We start from the raw sequence: 19,283 nt of genomic DNA, 5'->3' as shown, positions 1-19,283 counted from the left end.
CCCTGGTCGGGACGGGCCGGCCTCCGCTGCCGGGGACGGGGTTGACCCGGGCTCTCACGCTGGGGGGGACGAGGGGGTGTCTCTCCTTCCGCCCCAGGTCCCCAGTACTGCTGTCGCCATCGCCATGCCTTCGACACCCCCTGTGGCTGCTGCCGCTGACTGCCTGGATCCTGTGACGAACAACCACCTCGCTGCTCCTGTGGCTGGCTCAGGGGGAGAGGTGAGTGGGGGTCCCGTCGTGGGGGTGGACGCTGTGCCCTTTGGGGGGGCCGGAGACCCCCCGGCCGCACAGGACCTCCTTGGGGCGTCGGGCGTTGAGGACATGGAGCTGCGGTCCCCGTGGAGCTGCCAGTGCCCTTGCCTGTCTCCCAGTCCCTGTTTTCGGAGCCCCCGCCCGCCCCGCCCTCGTCTCTCACCCCGTCCCTTCCCGCAGCTCCGGCCGCGGGTGAAGTGCGCCCGGCGTCCCGGATGGCCGGGGGTGAGACTGTGGATGGCCCCCCTCCCCCAGCCCCCGCTCCCTCTTCCCCCCCCCCCTGCCTCCATCTGTCCAGCCCCTGGCGTCGCCCTGGTCCGGCATTCCCCCCTTCGGCACTGATACCCTGCGTCAGCTGGATGCCCTGGACCCGGACCCCTTCGTCACCCAACGGACCCAGCCCGACTCGGGAAAGGCCCCGGTGAATAAGCTTGGCAAGGCCAGGCACAAGCTCCGTTTTTGTATGGGGTCTAGGTCCGGGGCGTCTCATCAGCCCCCCCTGCCGGGCCTCACCAACACCCTGCGGCGCCAGGAGGAGCGGCGGCGGTCGGCGGTGGTGGCCTTGGCGGCCCTGCGTGCTGCGAGCCCGGGTCATGACGACAGCGGCGACACGGACTGATGTTCCTTTGCCAACCCCCTTCATTGACTCCTGTTTCCCGTGGTTCTTGTCTTTTCTTGTGTTTTGCTTTTCTGCCGCCCCGGTTTTGTTTTTTGGTTTTTTGTTTTCATTGTACCATCACCGTGTCCGTGTCGCCTTTTGCCCCCTCTGCTAACGCCGCTGTCGTCCCCGTTTCTCCCCGTCCCCTAGGTCCCGTGCGTTTTAATTGATTGCTTGTATTTTATTGTGTTCTTTTACGGCCCGCCTATTTATTGTATTTATGGTTCTTTTTATGGTTTCTTTTATTGTTCTTATTGTGTTGCTTGTCCCTTTTACCTGTGTGATTCCCGCGACATCGCTCCACCATCAGGGTGGGTTAGTGGGGTGGTTGTCTGGGTGGGCCTGTTCGGCTGGGAGCGTCCCGCTTTTATCTGGGTATGTGTGGCTTTTACCTCCTGTGCCGGTGTCTTGTCTGTGTGATGTGTCCCCTGCCTGGTGCCTAACAGAGACTCTTTTATCCCAATGACACTGACTCTGACCTCCCTCAATGCCCGGGGGCTGCGCTCCTGGGCTAAGGCCCAGGCAGTTTTAACTTCGTGTTGTGACTCGTCCGTTGTGTTTGCAAGAGACTGGGTGGGATGGGCCTTTTATTGATAGAGTGCGGGACGCATGGTCGGGCGATGTCTTCTTCTCCACCGCCTCCGTCGGGCCAGGTGTCGTCGGTTGGGGTGTCGCGCTGCTCTGTCGCCGCCCGCGTGTCCAGTCGGCATCCCTGCTGTACTCGGACGGGGAGGGCAAGTGTCTGGCTGTCGGACTCTGTCTGGAGGGGGGTTTCGCCTGCACCGTCGTGGTCGTGCACGCGCCCAATGACGGGGCCCGGTGTGCCTCCTTCTTCGACCGCCTGGCTGCCCGTGTGGCGCGGTGGCCCTGTCCTCTCGTGGTCGGGGACTTCAACATCTCCCTCTCTCGCCTGGACGTGCGGAGGGGGGCAGTCGTGCGGGCCGATGCGGGGCGAGCAGCTCTCCTCCGCTTGATGCGTGCCTGTCATCTCACGGACCTGTGGAGGGATCGCAACCCTGACCGTCGTGTCCTTTCCAGGACGCAGCGTGTCCGGGGAGTGATGCACGGCAGCAGGCTGGACTACGCTCTGGTGTCCCCTGCTGTCGCTGCCCGTGTCCGTACGGTGTGCTATCAGGATTGTGTCTCGTAAGCGATCACGACTACTTCCTCTGCACGCTTGACTCTGGGGAGGTGCAGCGCGGGCGGGGCACGTGGATCCTCAACCCCTCCCTCGCTATCTGTCCAGCCCCTGGCGTCGCCCTGGTCCGGCATTCCCCCCTTCGGCACTGATACCCTGCGTCAGCTGGATGCCCTGGACCCGGACCCCTTCGTCACCCAACGGACCCAGCCCGACTCGGGAAAGGCCCCGGTGAATAAGCTTGGCAAGGCCAGGCACAAGCTCCGTTTTTGTATGGGGTCTAGGTCCGGGGCGTCTCATCAGCCCCCCCTGCCGGGCCTCACCAACACCCTGCGGCGCCAGGAGGAGCGGCGGCGGTCGGCGGTGGTGGCCTTGGCGGCCCTGCGTGCTGCGAGCCCGGGTCATGACGACAGCGGCGACACGGACTGATGTTCCTTTGCCAACCCCCTTCATTGACTCCTGTTTCCCGTGGTTCTTGTCTTTTCTTGTGTTTTGCTTTTCTGCCGCCCCGGTTTTGTTTTTTGGTTTTTTGTTTTCATTGTACCATCGCCGTGTCCGTGTCGCCTTTTGCCCCCTCTGCTAACGCCGCTGTCGTCCCCGTTTCTCCCCGTCCCCTAGGTCCCGTGCGTTTTAATTGATTGCTTGTGTTTTATTGTGTTCTTTTACGGCCCGCCTATTTATTGTATTTATGGTTCTTTTTATGGTTTCTTTTATTGTTCTTATTGTGTTGCTTGTCCCTTTTACCTGTGTGATTCCCGCGACATCGCTCCACCATCAGGGTGGGTTAGTGGGGTGGTTGTCTGGGTGGGCCTGTTCGGCTGGGAGCGTCCCGCTTTTATCTGGGTATGTGTGGCTTTTACCTCCTGTGCCGGTGTCTTGTCTGTGTGATGTGTCCCCTGCCTGGTGCCTAACAGAGACTCTTTTATCCCAATGACACTGACTCTGACCTCCCTCAATGCCCGGGGGCTGCGCTCCTGGGCTAAGGCCCAGGCAGTTTTAACTTCGTGTTGTGACTCGTCCGTTGTGTGTTTGCAAGAGACTGGGTGGGATGGGCCTTTTATTGATAGAGTGCGGGACGCATGGTCGGGCGATGTCTTCTTCTCCACCGCCTCCGTCGGGCCAGGTGTCGTCGGTTGGGGTGTCGCGCTGCTCTGTCGCCGCCCGCGTGTCCAGTCGGCATCCCTGCTGTACTCGGACGGGGAGGGCAAGTGTCTGGCTGTCGGACTCTGTCTGGAGGGGGGTTTCGCCTGCACCGTCGTGGTCGTGCACGCGCCCAATGACGGGGCCCGGTGTGCCTCCTTCTTCGACCCCCTGGCTGCCCGTGTGGCGCGGTGGCCCTGTCCTCTCGTGGTCGGGGACTTCAACATCTCCCTCTCTCGCCTGGACGTGCGGAGGGGGGCAGTCGTGCGGGCCGATGCGGGGCGAGCAGCTCTCCTCCGCTTGATGCGTGCCTGTCATCTCACGGACCTGTGGAGGGATCGCAACCCTGACCGTCGTGTCCTTTCCAGGACGCAGCGTGTCCGGGGAGTGATGCACGGCAGCAGGCTGGACTACGCTCTGGTGTCCCCTGCTGTCGCTGCCCGTGTCCGTACGGTGTGCTATCAGGATTGTGTCTCGTAAGCGATCACGACTACTTCCTCTGCACGCTTGACTCTGGGGAGGTGCAGCGCGGGCGGGGCACGTGGATCCTCAACCCCTCCCTCGCTATCTGTCCAGCCCCTGGCGTCGCCCTGGTCCGGCATTCCCCCCTTCGGCACTGATACCCTGCGTCAGCTGGATGCCCTGGACCCGGACCCCTTCGTCACCCAACGGACCCAGCCCGACTCGGGAAAGGCCCCGGTGAATAAGCTTGGCAAGGCCAGGCACAAGCTCCGTTTTTGTATGGGGTCTAGGTCCGGGGCGTCTCATCAGCCCCCCCTGCCGGGCCTCACCAACACCCTGCGGCGCCAGGAGGAGCGGCGGCGGTCGGCGGTGGTGGCCTTGGCGGCCCTGCGTGCTGCGAGCCCGGGTCATGACGACAGCGGCGACACGGACTGATGTTCCTTTGCCAACCCCCTTCATTGACTCCTGTTTCCCGTGGTTCTTGTCTTTTCTTGTGTTTTGCTTTTCTGCCGCCCCGGTTTTGTTTTTTGGTTTTTTGTTTTCATTGTACCATCACCGTGTCCGTGTCGCCTTTTGCCCCCTCTGCTAACGCCGCTGTCGTCCCCGTTTCTCCCCGTCCCCTAGGTCCCGTGCGTTTTAATTGATTGCTTGTGTTTTATTGTGTTCTTTTACGGCCCGCCTATTTATTGTATTTATGGTTCTTTTTATGGTTTCTTTTATTGTTCTTATTGTGTTGCTTGTCCCTTTTACCTGTGTGATTCCCGCGACATCGCTCCACCATCAGGGTGGGTTAGTGGGGTGGTTGTCTGGGTGGGCCTGTTCGGCTGGGAGCGTCCCGCTTTTATCTGGGTATGTGTGGCTTTTACCTCCTGTGCCGGTGTCTTGTCTGTGTGATGTGTCCCCTGCCTGGTGCCTAACAGAGACTCTTTTATCCCAATGACACTGACTCTGACCTCCCTCAATGCCCGGGGGCTGCGCTCCTGGGCTAAGGCCCAGGCAGTTTTAACTTCGTGTTGTGACTCGTCCGTTGTGTGTTTGCAAGAGACTGGGTGGGATGGGCCTTTTATTGATAGAGTGCGGGACGCATGGTCGGGCGATGTCTTCTTCTCCACCGCCTCCGTCGGGCCAGGTGTCGTCGGTTGGGGTGTCGCGCTGCTCTGTCGCCGCCCGCGTGTCCAGTCGGCATCCCTGCTGTACTCGGACGGGGAGGGCAAGTGTCTGGCTGTCGGACTCTGTCTGGAGGGGGGTTTCGCCTGCACCGTCGTGGTCGTGCACGCGCCCAATGACGGGGCCCGGTGTGCCTCCTTCTTCGACCCCCTGGCTGCCCGTGTGGCGCGGTGGCCCTGTCCTCTCGTGGTCGGGGACTTCAACATCTCCCTCTCTCGCCTGGACGTGCGGAGGGGGGCAGTCGTGCGGGCCGATGCGGGGCGAGCAGCTCTCCTCCGCTTGATGCGTGCCTGTCATCTCACGGACCTGTGGAGGGATCGCAACCCTGACCGTCGTGTCCTTTCCAGGACGCAGCGTGTCCGGGGAGTGATGCACGGCAGCAGGCTGGACTACGCTCTGGTGTCCACTGCTGTCGCTGCCCGTGTCCGTACGGTGTGCTATCGGGAGTGTCTCGTGAGCGATCACGACTACTTCCTCTGCACGCTTGACTCTGGGGAGGTGCAGCGCGGGCGGGGCACGTGGATCCTCAACCCCTCCCTCTTAAGCGATGGTACCGTTACTGCTAAGGTGAGCTTCGCATTGTGGACTGGGGTGCGGTCGCCCCTGTTCTCCCTCGACATTCAGGCGGAATTGTTAAAGCGGGAGGTGGCGGCCGTTTTGCAGGCTGCCGGGAAGGCCGCAGCCGGACGCTTTCGGCAGAAGGAGCGCGCCTTGCTGCGTGATCTCCAGCTGGAACTGCTGGCGCTCGAGCAGGATGCAGGGGACCCCGTGCGGGTCTCGGCCCTGCAGGACGAGCTGGCTCTCCTCTCTGAGCGGAGGCACGCCGGGGCGGCGTTGCGGAGCGGGGTGCGTTTCGTCGCCCCTGGTGAGCTCTCTCCTCGCTATTTCAGGGCGCTGGAGGAGTCCCGGGGGGCTGCGAGGCTGCTCCGTTCGGTGCGCTGCCCGGACGGCCAGTTGGTGTCCGACGCACCCGGTGTCCTGCGCGTCGTGCGGGACTACTGGGCCGCTATGTTCACCAGCGAGCGCATCGATCTGGACGCCCTCTCCCCCCTCACGGGGCTGATTGAGGCGCGCCTCTCGCCCGAGAGCGTCGCCCTGTGTGACGCCCCCTTGTCCTGTGATGAGATCGGGGCAGCCATTGACCGGCTCCGGCCGCGAAAGTGTCCCAGCTCCGACGGCCTCACGGCAGGCTTTTACAGGGTCTTTAAGGGGGAGCTGGTGCCCATCTTGCAGGCCCTTTATAGTGACGTCCTCGCCCGCGGTGAGATGCACGGCACCATCCGGCTGGGTTTGATTAAGATGCTCTTTAAGCACACGGGAGACAGGGGGGAGCTGGCTAATTACAGGCCCCTCACCATGCTCAACACCGATTACAAGGTGTTGGCCTCGGTCTTGGCCTCCCGGCTCAGTCGGGTGCTGCCGTCCCTCATCCGCACCACCCAGACGTACGGGGTGACGGGCCGCACCATCCTGGACACTGTCCGGGATGTGCAGGCGGCGGTGGGTTTCATGGAGACGGCGGGTTCGCCCGGTTACTTGGTGAAGCTCGACTTCGCCAAGGCCTTTGACAGGGTCGAGCACGCCTACCTCCAGCGTGTGATGGAGGTCTTCGGCTTCGGCCCGGGCTTCCTGGCCTGGACGCGCCTCTTGTGCGCCTCCGCCATGACCGCGGTCGCCTGTAACGGCTACGTCACTGCGCCCTTCCGCATGACGCGTTCGGTGCGGCAGGGCTGCCCCCTGTCGGCCGCCTTGTACACCTTGGCGGTCGAGCCCCTCGGCCTCCTGGTGGCCGCCTCTCGTCGCATTGCTAGGGTGCCCATCGGCCCGACATGCTTCGCTCCGCCGGTCTTTCAGTACGCTGATGACACCACCCTGCTCGTGCCCGATGTGGCCAGCGTGGGGGCTGCGTTGCGCAGCGTGCAGCGGTACTGTGACATCACTGGGGCCAGGGTCAACCTGCAGAAGTCGGTCTACCTGCGGCTCGGCTCGGCTGGGCCTCTGCCCGCCGAGCTGGGGCTGACTGAGGCCGAGGGGGACGTGCGCCTCCTGGGCGTTCTGCTCGGGAGGTGCGCGGACGATGCGACGGGGAGGATGTGGGACGATCTGACGGGTGGTGTGGAGCGGCGGCTGGCCGGGTGGTCGGGCCGTCTCCTCTCGCTGCAGCAGAAGGTGTTCCTGTTGAACGCAATGGTGTTGTCTGTGCTGTGGTTTCACCTGAGCGTCACTCACATGCCCCACGGACATTACGCCAGGCTGCGGAAGGCCGTCCTGCGCTTCCTCTGGGGGGGGGGCAGAGTCCTGGTGGCTTACGCTACCTTGATTGGCCCCCCTGCCGAGGGTGGCCTGGGCCTCCTGGACCCTCTGGTCCAGTCGAAGGCCCTGCGTGTGCGGATGTTGCAAGCCTTCCTGGACGAGAGTCGCCCCTCCCTGTGGAAGGCGGTGCTCTCGCTCCGGCTGGGACAGTGTGCGGGGTGGGAGCTGGCCGAGGACGTCCTCTGGATGCGCCTCCGGCCCGGCATGGTGCGCGGCATCCCCTCCTTTTACGCACACCTCCTCTTGGCGTGGGCTGAGTTCCAGGAGCACACTGTCGTGGTGCCTGAGGGGCGGCAGCTTCTGCTCCGGCAGCCGCTGCTGCTCAACCCGCGCGTCCTCTCCGAGGGGCGGCCCCTCGAGTTCCGGCACTGGTGGGAGGCACTCCAAGACCCCTACTCACAGGGTGCAGCAGGTTGCGGGTTTGGGATGTGTTTTGAGGGTGGGCCGCTTGTTTTCTCTTGTTTTGCTGTTTTGGGTGGGTTGTTTGTCAGGTGCGAGACCTCTTCTATGAGGTGCGCCCTGGCTTCCTGCCTCCCGCGGCCGTCTATGACCAGGTTGAGGCTGTGGCTGAGGGGGCCTCCAGGGTCACTGTCGCCAGGCAGTGTCTGGCAGCGAGGGCTGCCCTTCCCGCGGAGTGGGTGCGTGACATCGAGCGGGCCGGCGGCCCCCGGGATGTGGCCCCCCGTTTCCCCGCGGTGTACGTGAGGCGGCTGTCCGGGTCCCTCGCCCCTTTGGGGGCGTGTGTCACCCGTGACTTTGCCCGCCTCTACAGGCAGCGTGCTTTTGTCTCCCCAGTGGCGCAGGCCTTTTGGAGCTCTCGCTTCCCCGCCCTGGAGCCTGACCTGTTGTGGGGGAACGTGCTGGTCTGCCCGGCGGACCCTGCCTTGGCCCTTTTCGACTACAGACAGTGGCACAATGCCCTATGGTCAATGCGGTGGCTTCATAGACTGGGCTTTGCCGCGTCTCCGCTCTGCCCAGTGTGCCGGGAAGTGGAGGAGGGCCTTACACGCATGTTTTTCGGATGTTCTCAGTTAGCTGACTTTATTGTTTGGGCTCTGGAGGTGGTGGACAGGATCGCCGGGGCGGTGGGGCCCGTGCCTGTTTTTACCGAGGCGGGGTGGCAGGTCATGTTCCTGTTTGGTGTTCCCAAGGTCCACCCCGCCAGCACCTTTCTTAACTTGTTTTTAGCCGTCGCCAAATACGTCCTCTGGTTGCGGCGCAACAAGGCCCGCTATGAGCGCGTGGTTTTAGATCCCGTTTTAATGTGCCGCTATCGGCTGCGACTGGTTTTATCCAAGGTGTTTTTATTGTGTGCCGGGCCTCATGGCATGCCCCGGTTCTTACATGGTTATGTGCACCGGGTTCCTTTTGTGTCTGTTGTGGGTGGGCGTTTGGTTTGGGATGTGTTTTGAGGGTGGGCCGCTTGTTTTCTCTTGTTTTGCTGTTTTGGGTGGGTTGTTTGGGTTGGTTTTCTTGGGTTTGTGTGTGTGGGTGGGTCATGTGCTAATTGTCGTTTGTTTTCTGTGTTGTTCGTCGTTGGGGCTGTTGCTCCTTTTAATTGGCGTTTTTATTGCTTGATTGGCTTTTATTGCTTATGCCTGTTTTTTTTCTTTTTATTAAACTCCACGCCTGCATGATGAGGACTGCTGCACCCTGTGAGTAGGGGTCTTGGAGTGCGGGCGTGCCCCGTTCCCTGGCCCCTCTCCCTGTACCGCCCCCCTGCTGTGGTGTATGTGTGGCACTGTCGTTCTGAGTGGTTTAATAAAAAAAAAAAAAAAAACTGCGCCCGATTTTGTCTGGTCTCGGAAGCTAAGCAGGGCCGGGCTTGGTTAGTACTTGGTTGGGAGACTGCCTGGGATTACCAAGTGCCGTAAGCTGTTTCTTACTTTCAACTTATCCAGAGGGCCCTGCGTCTTGCCACGAATGTAAAGATGTCACTCCCCTTCCATTTCACAAATTACCTTGATTTGTACAATGACGGTAGCCCACTTTTGCAGAAAGTACTCGTAGCAATCGAATACAACTCACCGCTTTCTTCCTCATTTTGTTGCCTCCCACTTTGGCTGTTTTGGGTTTGAATTCCTCTTCAGCCACTGCTCGGCAGCTCGACGGATCCAGGCAATTACTCTCTTCACTTTGGTCAGACTACTGAACCGTGTTATGTCCACGAGATGTTTATCCCAGCCAGTGGGCCTCATTCTTGGCAGAGTGGATTTTGCCTTTGGACAAGGACTTTCCTGAGTGGTCAGTGGATCTTCTTTATGTTGACTCATTTTGGCTTGAGCTCTGGTCAATGCAGCTGAAAATGCATTCCTTTGAAGCTTGTTTACACTCTACCTGGCTTGGGGTGCAACTTCTCCAGCTGAATGAATAGGCCACTTCTCCACTGGCCACTTCTGGAACTCTGGTCCATTTTGCCATGTGGACTTCTCCTTCAAATCGTCAGGAGTGCCTCCTCTTGTTATGATGTCAGCTATATTTAGATCACCACGGATCCACCACCAGTCTTGCACTGGCCCAGCCTTCTGGATTTCACCTACTCTGTTTGCGAAGAAAGTTTGGTATCTATAATTATCTCGTTGAATGGCTCCTAGGATTGTTTGACTATCCAATAGATGGAACCATCTCTCAATCTTTATCCGTGCATGCTTCTCTATATGCTTCCTGATCCTAGCTGCAAAGACTGCACCACAGATTTCTGCCTTCACAGCATCTCCCTTTTGATGCAGGGGTGTGAGTTTGGCTTTGGCCTCCACTAACCGGACTTCAATGCCTTGTGTTGTCTTCCATCTTAAGTACATGACAGCTCCATAGGTTTTGTCACTGCCATCAGAGAATGTGATGCCCCAAGGTTTTCCTTTCCAGTCAGATGGTGTGAGGCTCCTGTGGAATTTCACTCGACCAAGCTGCACATATTCTTCGAAAAGCTGTATAGCTTCTTCTCTGAGGCTTTCCGAGAGAGGTTGATCCCAGGTTTCTTGGGTCAGTTTGCCGCCCCCTCCTTCTTGGAATGCTTTACGAACAAGAATCGCTCCTTTCTGCTTGACCGGTGCAACTAGGCCAATTGGGTCATACAGTGCAGCAACTTGGCTTAAGAGAGCTCTCCTAGTCAATGGGTTAGGTGTTTCAGTTCTCACCTCCTCTTCAAGAAGATCGCATTTTCTTCTTCCTTTTAAAAAAAGTTCACTGTGGTCAGCATGTAGAGCTTGTCCTCATCCACTTGGTAGCCAATGCCCAGGGCTTCATTGTCCCCTTCCCTCATTTGGTTTGGAAGAATTAAGGTTTTCCTTTGCTCCTGGCTTAGGACATCTGCTTCAGCTCCATTCCTCCCACTTTGCCCTGACCGGACCCATGGTTTAAGGAAGAAGCCTCCAGCTTTTAGAATCTCTTTAACCCCTTGGGACCGGCGATCCCGCCGGCGGGATCTGACAGAAATTTCGCAAAACCGTTTAAATAACTCCGCGAGTTTTTGTCATATACACATTTCAAAAATACTCTCAGAAACCTTGGACGGTCTACTTTTCAAATATATATAGGTAGAAACTAAATATATTTTTACAGCTTCGTGATACGAATTGAAAGAACAAGAGTGACTGACTTAAGCGTCTGCGTCTCGAAGCGGCTCTGATCGCCCACCCACTTGCAAATCGCGCTATTCGCATGATAATAACATGATAATCCGACAGTTAGTATTGGGTAAAGAAATATGTGAATACGCCCATTGTGACCGAAATAAACAAGAGCACATGTCTGGGTAGTGTTTACACTGATCGGCTACAATATAGCACACGGATACGTCTCTGCCGCTGAAGCTTTGCGCCAGTGTTGCCACTTTCAGCAGCGAAGCTCATACCTGTGTTCATAGCTCAGTGGGTTAAGCCTGTGTGCCTGCAATCACGTGGTCGCCGATTCAAACGCAGCGTATTTAGAACGTGAATAGCGATCTTCCGCTGAGAGCGGTCCTACACGCTCCCGACGCAAGTAAAACAAAGAAAGATGACACGATTTGTTTTTGCCTATTTAACCTAATTTTTAAAACGTTAATACTTCTGACAATGGAAGTTTTGAAAAGAAGACAGATAACGGATTTAGTCAGTGTTTTTTTCATGATTCTACATAATGATTTCAGCGAGATATAAACTGAAATACACGAGAAAGATACGCGGTCGATGATGCCCTCGTCCCCAGAGCGTCAATAATAGTCACTGCATCATATTTATCGCTTTCTATATTTATATAGTCACAGTTTTTCATTTTTCATTCCATCTATCAATAAACTGTGAAAGGGATTTTATTGTTGCTACTTTTCTTGCGTTTCAAACTGCCTTTCCAAAGTGATGGGTGTGGGGTGCAGTGACATTCCAGACTGATGGGCCATTGACAGTATGCAAACTACTACAGGTGTGAGGACACCTATCTCATCAATATTCATTGTGAAGACCACTGACTTTGAGAAAAAGAGAGTGTCACTCCAAAGTTCTAACACTTTAGTAATCAAACCATATAAAATTTCTGAATGTCACTTTCACCTATGTGTAGCCAACCCCTGTGTCTATAAGCTTCAGAGCTCAAAAGTCTTACCTAGAAATGTCTATAATGTGATTTTTTACAATTTCTCAGCATGTCTGAAAATAGGCTTTTGAAAAGTATATGTTTAAAGTTGATTTTAACAAAAAATAGAATAATAACATTCTAAGAGGTCTCAGATTATTGGTGCTGAGTTTGTGCTGAATAAAAGCAAATGTATCACTTTGGGATAAATGTTTTTTAGATAGGTGAAATATTTTTAAATGTCAAGGCATGTCAGACTACCTCGAAAGTGGAAAAAAGGCCTCAGGCCCCAGGGGGTTAACATTTGCTGTGATGTTGTCAAGTCTGTTCAGGTCATTGTGGGAGGTTAAGAGGTCATCCACATAACTGTCTTCTTCGATAACTCTTCGTTCATCCTCCAAGTGAGCGAATTTGGGCAGGTTTGCAGTCTCCCTCATAGCCAACTGTGCAATGCAACCAGCGGGTTTGTCACCGATGTTAACTCTGGTGATTGCGTATTCACAGATCTCCTTTTCTGGGCTGTCTCTCCACAGGAATCTGTGTAGATGCATCTCTCGCTCCTCTAACCAGACAGAGTTATACATCTTCTTTACGTCTCCTAGAGCTACATGCACGCCTTCTCTAAATCTTAGTAGAACAGCTCTAATGGGGTTAAGGACATCTGGTCCCTTCAGAAGAAGATCATTCATGCTTACACCTTTGTATTTCTGGCTACTGTTCGACAATGCGAACTGGTGTTGTCACTGAATGAGGGTTAGGCGCCACCAGGTGGCTGACATACCACACTGGTCCCGTCCACTTCTCCATAACTTCACTGGTGAGTTTCATGGCTACACCTCTTTCGACCATTTCATAGATCTGGGTTGCATAAGTGACTTTCCATTCTGGTTCCTGGCTTAGTTGCTTTTCCATCCTTAAGAAGCAAGCCTGGACTGCCCTTTTGTTTTTAGGGAGAGAAGTAGGACATTCAGTCCAAGGATACTTTGTATCCCAGTGTGGAGTAGTTGTGTGAGCATCCTTTTCCTTGCAGGTGAGGCCTCCTTTAATGATCTCAAGCTCCCTCTCCTCTGCTAAGGTCATGTCTCTTCCTCCTGGTGGGCAGTTTCCACATCGACACCCTCCACATCTTGGCTCGCATGCGGCTCCGATGCTGTCCCAGTGCCACCACTCAAGGAACTCACGTTTACTGGCAGATGTAAATTTGGACAGAGCCACATCTTCCTGTAGTTGCCAGGCTGGTTTGGTTGTTGGAACTGTGATTTCCTGATATCTGACAGCTGCGGTTCGCATGGAGCGAGTGAAATGGGTTCTTGACTCATACGCTGCTACCTCCACTTCTTCAAACAAGTCAGGATGGGCTCCGCCCACTGTTTTCCCCAATGGGCTATCCCACAAAACAAGATCTCCGATGACTTTGACTCTTTGAGGTGCAAGTCTTCCCTCTCGATGGCTTATGAGAAGTTCAACTTCGGCTGGTCTCTTCAGGTCTTCGAGCTGGACATCTGGGAAGAATCTTTTCAACTTCTCAGGCTGAATTGTTTGATATACCTTTGCAATTTCATCCAAGCCATAGCAGACTAGTTTATGTGCTCTTTCAGTCCCTTTTGGAGTCTTGACTCTGACTTTTAGGAGGTACCTTCTTGTATTGACTCGCATGGTCATTCCACCAACCCCATGTACGACCAGGGTTCTCTCCTCACTCCTCAGGCCTAATCTTTCAGCAGCTTTGTGGGTTATGTAATTGGTGTCAGATGCTAGGTCAATGAGGGTACCAATCTTTTGACCTGTGTTCGCCGTCACCTGCATCAGCATCATGATCACTGGAAGTTCAATTAGCCCATTCTTCTTCAGTAGCTCAGACTGGCCTGCTGTTCTGAGTGTCACTGAGGATCTGTTGGTGAATGCCTTTCTACACTGCTCTGCTAATTCTGGAGAAAGTTGTGACAAGAACTTCTCCTGTTCCTCTGTAAACTTCCCTTTACCTCTTTCATCTTTTCCACCTTTGCCCCCTTCTCCTCTTCTGGATTCAGTTTTTGGGCACAGGAAATAATGGTGGTCTGGATCAGTTCGTCCCATTTTGCAGTCTGCATTCCTGCAAAAAATTTTTTCCCTGCAGTATCCGTCATCATCATGGTGTTCTAAGCATTTGCTGCATGCTCCCAATTTCTTTAGAACAGACTTCTTTTCGGACAGTTTCAAAGCTTTAAATTTCTTGCAGAAGACACCACAGCCCTCATCAACTTCTTTCTTTGTAGCTTTGGTTGATGCAGACTTTCTTTCATGCCTTTTCTCTGGCTTGTCCATCTTGTCCACAATTTTAAGTTGTTCAAGTCTCTCCAATATCTCTTCTTGATTCTTCAGGAATTTCAAGAGCATGTCAAAATGAGTATCTGCAGTGACATTATGTTCAGGGTTAACCAGGAACATTAGCCAGTCTCTTTTTATAAAGTCAGGTAACTTGCTTTCATGGCTCCCACGTTCCCCAGCTCTGTCAGATCTGCCAGGGCTTTCTCCACAGATTGAATCAGGTCAATGACTTTACTCGGCTGGTTCCCCTTCACTGGAGGCATATTGTCGAGTTCTTCGAGGATTTCAACTGAAATGGTGGACTTGTTGCCGTATCTATTGTCCAGGACTCTGAACATGTCAGCTGCCGTTGTATAGGTTGAAAGTCTTAGTTCTTTTGCAATGGTCTCACTCACACTCTCCAGGAGCTGAATCTTCAGAACTTCAGGTGAGCCAGTGGGCTCCCCCTGCCTTTGCAGGCTCTCCCAGTCCTTTCTCCACCTGCGGAACTCTCTCTTACTTCCCTGGAAGATAGGCAGAGTAGTTGGTTTTATCTTCACAACAGGTGGTGGTGGTTGGACAGGTTTCCCAATTGTGCCTTGATCAGCCAACCTCCTTGATATGGCAAATTCTGCTTTTCTCAATTTTAGCCTGTTGTGGGTCGCTCTCAGTTCTTTTAAGTCTCCCATCCAGGTCATCTTTTGATGATTCAGGGATCCATCTTTCACACTCAGACATTGCTGAGATGGCTGCATTTATCTTTCCTTCCAATAAGGTGAGGTGACTTCATAGCCTACTAGAATGTCACTTCTGACTTGAACTCTGTCAGCTTCTTCAATTGCTTCTTCTGCTTCAAGAATCGATGTTCTAAGTTTGTTCTTTCCATATCTTCCCCACAGGTTAGTTTGTGCAATATCCCTTACTTCCTCCATTTTAATTTCTGCGTCTTTTATGGTTGTCTTAATGTCGGTTTCTTGCTGCTCATCAAGTTCTGCCTCTTTATCCACCTTGACATCAGCCTCCAGTCCGATCCTGTAGTCCTCGTTAGAATCAAGCACTGACCTAAACCGGTCTGAAAGGTTTCCAAATTCCTCCTTTAATTCGGCTTTTAGCATGGTGTTTGCTCCCCTTGAAATGAAGTTGGCCAGTTTGGTGAAGCTGCTTTTTGCACTGGTCCTCTCCTGCTTCAGTAGTTTAACAGTCTTCCCCAAGACCTCTTCTGCCATCTTTATTTCTTTTTTCGTCCACAGCTTTTCTGGTATGAAGTCCTTTATCCTCCATTCCAAGCTGCTCCGTTGGTTATCAACTGTTAAGTTCCACTCTAGTTTCACTCCAAAAGGACACTCAGGGACAACTCTTGCTTTCACCTTTCATTAACTTTTATTTTCCAACTTGTTGGTTTCAAATTAATCAATGTTTGAAACATCAGGTTGATAACCTTCAAAGCATAGAGACAGAGGTTAACAATGTCATTTTGTAAAATATTCAAACAATACATGAGCTTTTTAATTAAATTAATTAAATTAAGGTAAACAAATAAACAATTTCAGAAAATCATTTAAAATTAAATATATGTAATCATTTAAGTATGAAAAAATTAATCTAAGGAATTAAGTTAAATCAAATAATCAATTTCATTAGAATGGAATGCTCACTTCAAACAACTGAATAGTTAAAACATCAAGCTCTTTCCTTTTAGTCTTTTAACTTTTTACCATTGTAAAATACATCATGAATTAATGGTCTAAAAGCAATTAAACAAGATCCTTTCCAGGTACAAATTAAGCATTGCAACTAATATAAACTAAATAACATTTACTGACCATTGGTGTCTTTGGAGTAAATACATGAGTAGAGCTTGCTGCGCTGTTCCTTTGCTTGATTGAAGACTGAGAGCTACCATTCCTGCTCAGGTGTTCTTATTAGCAATCGGCAGCCATTTTGCTGGTGCCTTCTGGGTAATGTAGTTCTCAATGGTGGTGGCAATATTAGACCTCCAATTGTTCAGTTATAACCCAACACTGACGGCCAGCGTGGTGTCCCTGCCCTACAGCGCCCGATTTGACACGGCAGAGGGGCCCCGCTACATCAGGGTGGCTCACGACAACCAAGTGCACCTGTGCAGAACGTGTATGCAGCTGGGCCACATCCTGGCCGACTGACCGTAATATGTCTGCCGTGTCTGCGGGCAGCAGGGGCACTACGCCCGGGACTGTGCCGCCGCCTGCTGTGCCATCCTAGGGGTGGACGCTGTGCTCTTTGGGGGGGACAGAGACCCCCCGGTCATGCAGGACCATCCTGGGACGTCGGGTGCTGATGAACTGGAGCTGCCCTCCCGAGCTGCGGGTTCCGAGGAACTGCTAGAGCTGCCACAGCCTGTCTCCCAGACTCTCTTTTCAGAGCCCCCTCCCCTCTCAACTCTGACTATGTCCATCCCCGCAGCTCAGGCCGCGGGACAAGCGCGCCCGGCGTCCCATCAGGCCGGGGGTAGGACTGTTGATGGCCCCCTTCCCCCGCTCCCTCCCTCCCTCTTGAGGAGCAGCCCACCAAGACCTCAGTGTCGCCCTGGTCCCTGTTCCCCTTTGGGAGCGACACGCTCTGCCAGCTGGATGCCTCGGGCCAGGACCCCTTCGTCACCCCTCGAAGTCATCCAGATTCATCCAAGTCTCCCGTCAACAAGCTCAGTAAGGCAAAGTATAAACTAAAGCACGTCAAGGGGTCTCAGCCCGGGGCAGTTCGTCCGCCCCCCCTACCTGGTCTGTCCAACTCCCTCCGGCGGCAAGAGGAGTGGCGGCAGTCGGCGGCCTTGGCGGCCCTTCGTGCTGCGAGCCTGGGTCATGATGACAGCGGCGACACGGACTGATTCCCCCCCATTGTGTTACATTTCATGGCCATCGTTAGTATTGTTCATGTGCTGTTCTTGTTGTATTTCTGGTTCTGTTTTCCTCTGTATTTATCCTTTTTTGATAGTGTTCCCTTGGTGTCAGTCCCTTCTCTAGAGCCGCTGCCGTCCCGTAGTGTCCCCGTCACGGGCGGTGGGGCCCGTGCCTGTTTTTACGGAGGCGGGGTGGCAGGTCATGTTCCTCTTTGGTGTCCCCAAGGTGCACCCCACCAGCATCTTTCTTAACCTGTATTTAGCATTTGCTAAGTACGTGGCGTGGTTGCGGCGCAACAAGGCCCGCTACGAGGGTGTGATTTTAGATCCGGTTTTAATGTGCCGATATCAACTGCGACTGGTTTTATCAAAGGTGTTATTATTGTCTGCCAGGCCTCATGACACGCCCCGGTTCTTACGTGATTATGTGGACCGGGTTCCTTTTGTTTCTGTTGTGGGTGGGCATTTGGTTTGGGATGTGGTTTGAGGGTGGTCTGTTTGTTTCCTTTTGTTTCCCTGTTCTGGCTGGGTTGCCTGGGTTGTTTTCTTTGTCTGGGTTGTGTGTGGGTGGGTTTATATGCTGCTTGTTGTTTGTGTTCTGTGTTGTTTGTCTTAGGGTCTCCTTGATCCTATTTTTATTTGCATTTTAATGGATTGGCTTTTATTGTTCCTGTTGTGCTTTTACCTTTTTATTAAACTCCACGCCTGCATGATGAAGACAGCTGCACCCTGTGAGAAGGGGTCTTGGAGCGTGGGCTTGCCTATGTCCCAGGCCCCTCTCCCTGTACCACCCCTCCTGCTGTGGTGTATGTGTGGCGATGTCATTCTGAGTGGTTTAATAAAAGAAAAAAAAAAACTGCGCCCAATCTCGTCTGATCTCGGAAGCTAAGCGGGGCCGGGCTTGATTAGTACTTGGTTGGGAGACTGCCTGGGATTACCAAGTGCCGTAAGCTTTTTCTTACTTTCACTTTATCCAGAGGGCCCTGCGTCTTGCCACGAATGTAAAGATGTCACTCCCATTTACAAGTACTAACCAAGCCCGGCCTCGCTTAGCTTCCGAGATCAGACGAGATCGGGCGCAGTCGGAACGGTATGGCCGTAAGCGAGGGAAGCGGCCAGAATCAGCACTTTTCTTTTCAGTTGAGGGTTAATTGAGAGTCGCACCGAGAGAAGAGCAGACGTCGATGCGGCATTGATGTCAAGATGTCTTTGAGAAAGTCGTTTTTAAAATGAGGAAGAAAGCGGTGAGCTGTATACAATTGCTACAAGTACTTTCTGCAAAAGTGGGCGGGGACTGCCGTCGTTGTACAAATAAAGGCAATTTGTGAAATGAAAGGGGAGTGACATCTTTACATTCGTGGCAAGATGCAGGGCCCTCTGGATAAAGTGAAAGTAAGAAAAAGCTTACGGCACTTGGTAATCCCAGGCAGTCTCCCAACCAAGTACTAACCAAGCCCGGCCCCGCTTAGCTTCCGAGATCAGACGAGATCGGGCGCAGTTTTTTTTCTTTTCTTTTTTTTTTATTAACTCTTTCACTGTCGCCGCCTAGTGGTTCGGACGCATACGTCCGGATTTTCAATAACAAAAAAAAATGACGTTCAATAAAAGAAACAAATGTATCAAATCAACCAAAAACGGCTTGTTACACTACAAAAAACTTTCGGATAATATCTGTAGAAAGTTGCGCAATTTTTGTGCCATGGTTTTTTTGTAACAAGTAAAAATAAAATGACCATGGTAGCCATCTTTAAACGGGTCGAGTGTCAGGAAGTAAAATATAAGTGTTAATAAAATGAAAACTAAGCACTTCAAACTATTTCTTTCACGGCCAATACTTCATAAACCGTCACAGTATTAAGACAAAACACGCATTTTTCCATAAATATGACTGTAATGCTCTCAAATAGCTTGCTCACTCATCGCGGAAAAATGTCAGTCGGCATTCTGTACATTCGTGCAATGTTTTTCATCTTCGGAGTTTTAGAAGAAAACCAATGAATAAAATGACAAAGTTACCCTCGTTTGAAAGCTTGATCTCTTATGTACATAAATCAATCACTGTAATCCTTCATTGTCAAGTATTTTTTCAGATATATGCTCTGCTTCCCTGCTAGCACATAATTTTTTACGCACTGAACCTTTGCCCATGGTTATGTTTCACCATAATAAACTTTTTACATGAACATCAAATTACAGTGTCATTTGCTTCATCCAATAGAGGTGTGTCTAAGGTTTGCAAAATGGTATGGGATGTGCTGATTGGGCATTGTTTTTCGCGCTGGGGACATGAATGCGCAACTTATTCTCTGCAGGTGCAGTATTTGTGGGAGTGTCTCGATTACGCATTGCGCACGTAGTCTCCGTGAGTTTACCCAGTTATTTTCGGAGAACAACTTTTTTGACTGAAGAAAAATGGCTCGGATGACTTTCACTGTTGAGA

The sequence above is a fragment of the Paramormyrops kingsleyae genome, chromosome 4 (assembly GCF_048594095.1).
Source record: "Paramormyrops kingsleyae isolate MSU_618 chromosome 4, PKINGS_0.4, whole genome shotgun sequence".
NCBI lineage: Eukaryota > Metazoa > Chordata > Actinopteri > Osteoglossiformes > Mormyridae > Paramormyrops > Paramormyrops kingsleyae.
The sequence above is the reverse complement of the archived record's forward strand: the minus strand, read 5'-3'. Positions refer to the sequence as shown.